This window comes from Sus scrofa, chromosome 10 (assembly GCF_054392235.1).
Source record: "Sus scrofa isolate SSC_HxYL_T2T_F1_AM1 chromosome 10, Sscrofa_HxYL_maternal_Yorkshire_Landrace_v2.0, whole genome shotgun sequence".
Taxonomy (NCBI): Eukaryota; Metazoa; Chordata; class Mammalia; order Artiodactyla; family Suidae; genus Sus; species Sus scrofa.
This window is the reverse complement of record NC_139392.1, coordinates 39,830,001-39,835,861: the sequence shown is the minus strand read 5'-3', so window position 1 is coordinate 39,835,861 and position 5,861 is coordinate 39,830,001.

The window sequence follows — 5,861 nt, the reverse complement described above, 5'->3', positions numbered from 1 at the left end:
CCCGTGGATGAGCAATCTTCACTCCAGAGAGAAGGTCAAAATGCCATAACCCCAAAGACACTGGAAACATTCCATGGACCACCTGACTCCAGCCTTGATGACTTTGAAATGGTCTATCCTAATCTCCTATCCAGGGAGAAGAATGCAAGCACCCTGATGCTTCTAGACAGCTCCGCCACCCCCATGCCTACCATTAAGCTAAACCTATAGAACCCCTTGCTATCCCCTCTCAAGGGAGGACACAGTTTTGAGGTCCTTAGCCTGCTGTGGCCTCCTTAGCCTGGCAAAGCAATAAAGCTGTTCTTTATGCTTCACCCCAAAACTCTGTCTCTGAGACTTAATTGGAGCTGGAGTACCAAGGCCGGTTTGGGCTGCCAACCTTTCCTGGAACTTTCAAACTGTTACATATGAAGAACGGAGCCGGTGACTCTGTGTGTGTGTGCGTGTGCGTGTGAGAGAGACACAGAGAGACAGACAGAGACAGTGAGTGAGACAGAGGGAAGAGAGAGGGAGAGGGGAAAGTCCCTTCAGTCTTTTGTTTTGTCGGTTTGTTTGTTTGTTTGTTTGTTTTGTCTTTTTGCCATTTCTTGGGCCGCTCCCATGGCATATGGAGGTTCCCAGGCTAGGGGTCGAATCGGAGCCATAGCTGCCAGCCTACGCCAGAGCCACAGCAACGTGGGATCCGAGCCGTGTCTGCGACCGACACCACAGCTCACGGCAACGCTGGATCCTTAACCCACTGAGTGAGGGCAGGGATCGAACCCGCAACCTCACGGTTCCTAGTCGGATTCGTTAACCACGGAGCCATGACGGGAACGCCCCTTCAGTCTTTTGAAAGGCCCCTCTGAGAATGCCGTCAGGTGTTGGGGCCAACTTTCCGAGGGGCTCTTAGAGAAATGAACACAGGGTGATGGTTTCACTCTCAGAGACACTCTCAGAGACCATTTCTCTGATGTGTTCATCGAGGGACTCCACTAGCTTCCGTTTTCAGGGCCTCGGGACAAGCGATACGTGTTCTCATCCACAAGGATGCCAGGTCCAAAGGGTGGGAGAAAATGGGAAACGCTCATGAAGAGAGTTGTAGCCAGAGATGGAAGGCAACTGGAAAAACTTCAGGATCCAGTCCAGTTTTCCAGCCACTGAGTTTCTGACTTCTGGAAGGATTTGGGTAGGGAGGAAAAGGTCAAGGATTCTCCATCCCTCTGACAGAGGTATAAGTTACAAAGTAGATGTACATCTTTTGAGAAAGAAACGAACAAACAAAGAAACAAACAAACAAACAATTTTTGTCCCTTTGTCTTTATCAGGAAAAGTGAAAGATGGAGAGAGGGAGGGAGGGTGGGTTGGATGGATGGATTTGGGGGGCGGGGAGAAGATTCTTAGATCCTAATGACCCAATGCTTTCTCTAGTCCTGGGCCTTTAGGTAGGTGATATATCTATATCTATATCTGTATATCTATATCTATCTGTATACACACACACACAGACACACACAGACACACGCACACACACACACACACACACACACACACACACAGACACACACACACACACACAGACACACACACGTAGTTATTTTCTGTTTCTAGGGCTGCACCCATGGCACATGGAGGTTCCCAGGCTAGGGGTCCAATCGGAGCCGTAGCCACCGGCCTACACCAGAGCCAGCACAACGCGGGATCCGAGCCCTGTCTGCGACCTACACCAGAGCTCACGGCAACACCCGATCCTGAACCCAACGAGCGAGGCCAGGGATCGAACCCGCACCCTCAGGCCTCCTAGTCGGATTCGTCCAGCCATGACGGGAACTCCTACATATGTATATAGTATGCATATAGTATATCTTTTTTTAACGCCCACGCCCCAGCCCTATGGAAGTTCCCAGACTCACGGTCGAATCAGAACTGTAGCTGCGGGCCTACCCCACCGCCACAGCAACACGGGATCCTTAACCCACCAAGCGAGGCCAGGGGAGGGATCGAACCCACATCCTCACGGATCCTAGTCGGGTTCATTACCGCTGAGCCCTGATGGGAACTGCAGGGGACATCTTCTTTTTTTTTTTTTTTTTTTTTTTTAAGATGTAAGTTTGTTGTGGTTGTTGGTTGTTGTTGTTGCTTTAGCTCGGCGTACAGTGGGCTTGCTTACAATGTTGTGTTCGTTTCAGGTGTACAGTCAAGGGGATTCAGTGATCCATCTACATCCATCTATCCCTCCGTTCTTTCTTTTTCAGCGTCTTTTCCCCTCTAGGTGATTCCAGAATATTGGGCCATTCCTTCCTTGTTGGTGGGAACACCAGCGTGAAAAAAAACCATCACGGGGGAGTTCCTGTCGTGGCACCATGGAAGCGCATCCGACGAGGAACCTTTGCAGGGAAGGGTGTGGGTTCGATCCCTGGCCTCGCTCAGGGGGGCGGTAAGGATCCGGCAGGCAGTGCCGTGAGCTGTGGTGTCGGTCGCAGACGCGGCTCGGATCCCACATGGCTGTGCCTGTGGCGTAGGCCAGCAGCCGTAGCTCCGATTCAACCCCTCGCTTGGGAACTTCCATATGCCACGAGGGCAGCCCTAAAAAGCAGAGGGGGAAAAAGAAATCATGAGGGCGGGGGAGAGGGATCCATGAGGAGGATGGGATGAACATATACACACACGAGTCTCTATCCAATAGATGACGAACAGGGACCCCTACGCCACCTTCTGGAATCCAAACGCCAAAACCACAAAGCAGAGTTCCCGCCATGGCGCAGTGGAAATGAATCCGACCAGGAACCATGAGGTTGCAGGTTCGATCCCTGTCCACCTCGCTCAGTGGGTAAAGGATCCAGTGTTGCCGTGAGCTGTGGTGTTGGTCCCAGACGCGGCTCGGACCTGGCATTCCTGTTTCTGTGGTGTAGGAGGCCAGCAGCTAAAGCCTCCGATTCGATCCGTCATCTGGGAACCTCCATATGCCGTGGGTGTGGCCCTCAAAACACACACACACACACACACACACGCACACGCACACGCACACGCACGCGCACGCACGCACGCACACGCGCACGCACGCACACACACTCTGGAACCCCCTAAATGGGAGAAAACCGGACACAGTAGTTTTTTAGGGGTCCAGTCTCTGTGACAGGTGAGGATATCAGGCTTGCATCGAGGGAGGGAAGGCTTCACCCCACGCAGAAAACACACCCACCTACCCACCGACCCACCTTCCTTCCTTCCTTCCTTCCTTCATGAGAGAACAGTTGGATGACCCATCCTAAGTGTCGGTTGAATGAAGTCTAGTTACCAGGGTTCAGAGTGGGGGAGGGAGAGGGGTAGGAAGTCTGAAGCCTCTGGCGACTCTCCGAAATGTTCTCCCCCCAGGGTGACAGAGCCGGCAGGTCAGGCACTGCCTTCTCTAGAAACCTTCCTGCCCATGTCCAAGGGGGTGTGGGGGGTTGGGGGTGTGGGGCAGGGAGTGGGTCAGGGAGCCTGGAGAAACACAGACCACCAAGCGGCCATTCTCCCGTCGCCCCGACTGTTTGTTGAATGAACATAATGGACGTGATCCAAGTCTGCCACGCCGCCGCCGCCGCCGCCGCCGCCGCCGCCACCACCACTTTCTCCATCATCTCCCCCACCCTCTTGCCTGCAGCCATCTTTGAAAAGGCTGCTGTTGTCGCTGCCTTTGCATGAAAGTGAGTGAGGACCCCTCCCTAATACGGAGTGTTTCAGTCCCTGGTGTCTCTGACAGCTCGCTCATGTATTGGTTGTGAACCATCTTGCCTTGAGGATTTGGAGGATTCGTGAACATTGCAGGAGCCATGGGAGCAGTGAAGTCCTTATCGCCAACCCGACACCCCCCCCCCCCAAATTTCGTGGCAGGGAGCACACTTTTCTTTCACCCAAGAGATTTATTTCCTGCTTTCCGAAGAGAGAAGGAAAGGAGGGTCAGAATGGTCCTCTGGTGTCTGGTGTCCTGTCCCTTTCATTGCACACACTCCTAGTGCCACTGCGGGAGGCACGTTCGGGGCGCGGGGTGGGGTGGGGGGGGACCTGCTGCACGCACCCGCCCCTCACTTTCAAATGCGAAACTCAAGGAGGATGTGAATGTCCTTCACGCCACCGATCAGGTGAACGGGATGGCTTTCTAGGGAAATCCTGGTGTTTCCTTTCACTGCCATGACGAACACCCAGAAACAACCCTGTAAGTTCATACAACTTTGTCAGTCAACTGTATTCCAATAAAATGAAAAAGCAAGACACAGACACACCCAGACACACACACCCACACGCACACACACACGCGCGCACACACACGCACCCCAACCCAGAACCAAACACCCTCTCCTGAAATGGGGGGGGCGGGCCCACCGGAGAATGAGCAAGAGAATTCCAGAGTCGGTAGGAAAGTGTCATCTGCAGCGGTGTGAGAAACCCCAAGCTCTTTTCTTCCTGTCAAGGTGAATAAACTTTGTTAATGGGAGTGGGTGCCCTCAGTGTGCCCTCCGAGAGGAAAGGCAGGGAGCATTTTCTCCCTGAAGAGCTTAGTGCTGTCATAGCACTGACGGACAGGATGAACGATCGGTGAGAGGTGGCAGCAGCAGTGGTGGCCGCCTGCACTGCCTGGGCGGATTGGAAACATAGACGAGCCACCAAGACTGCGTGTGACACCCCCGTGCCGCCCCCCCCCCCCCCCCCCCCGTCTGTACAGTGACAAGAGTCCTTTGGGGGAAAAGGGGGGGTGGGTGCTCTTCCAGTGTGTCTGTCTGCATTCATCAGGTGTGGGAGAGAAGACAGATGTTTGTTTCCACTATCGTTCGGAGGACTTGCCCAAGAGTACCACGTGCCCCCAAAAGATAGCACCGGAAGAGAGATGCACGAGGTTTCTGAATGCATGCCGTGGGTGCTCCAGGCTGCCTCCAGGCCGCCCCCTCGCCCTCCCCCTCGCCCTCCCCCTCCCCCTTGCCAGAGGCAGACGTTCCTTGAAACAGCTGGCTTTGAACTTGGGCTTCTAGAGGAAGGTTTTTCTCCTGCTTTCAAGACGGGAAGAAGAGGGTGTCCGTCTCACATCCGTCCTTTCCGGGGGGGGGGGGGGGACCCGCTTTGGTGTGCTTGTGAGGGAGAGAGACAGAGACAGACAGGGAGGGACGGAGGATAGGCAGACAGTGAGAGGCAGAATCAGAGGGAGAAAGAGGAGGAGGGGAGAGAGACAGAGAAAGTGAAACAGAGCTAGGTATAGAGGACGCTGTGGCTGGGTCGTATTCTGCGTGTTCTCAGTGAAGTCGTCCTAAGGCCTCTGGAGGTCCAGATCACTGCTTGGGGCCGGAAGTCTGTCTGCCCTTCCCTACCCATCTGAAGAGCTGTGGTTTGGGCTTTCCAGCCGGGAACCCCTCTTTCTGCCTCTTTGTCCAACACACAAGGTTCGTGGGACCCAGAAATCCCATTCTGAGAGCACCCTAGGAACAGTCCTTTCCATACGGCGCAGGAGGCCCCTGTGCCAAGAGATCCAAAGTCTGGAGCCTCTGTTCTCCCCCCCCCCCCCTTCCCTCCACGGACAAAATCTTGCCTTGTATTCCTTTTTTTCTCAGGGACTCTGAAGGACATGTATCATTGTACAACCATGGGGAAGACGCTTCCATTCCCTCTGGAATGATGGATGTGGTCGCATGTCTCAAGGAGGCTCCAATTCTTTGAGCAGGACTCCCGATGGTGCCATCCCATCGTCCCTCCCCTCCCCTCCCCTCCCCTCCCCTCCGGCTCGCTCGGTCGGTCACGGTTCCCCTCCTTTTTCCTCCCCTCCAGGTTATCTTCAGGTCTGCCACCCACTTGTAACTCCTCCCCCACTTGGAAGTGGCCTCTTCCGGCCCCGAACTTGGTCGTCCCAGGCC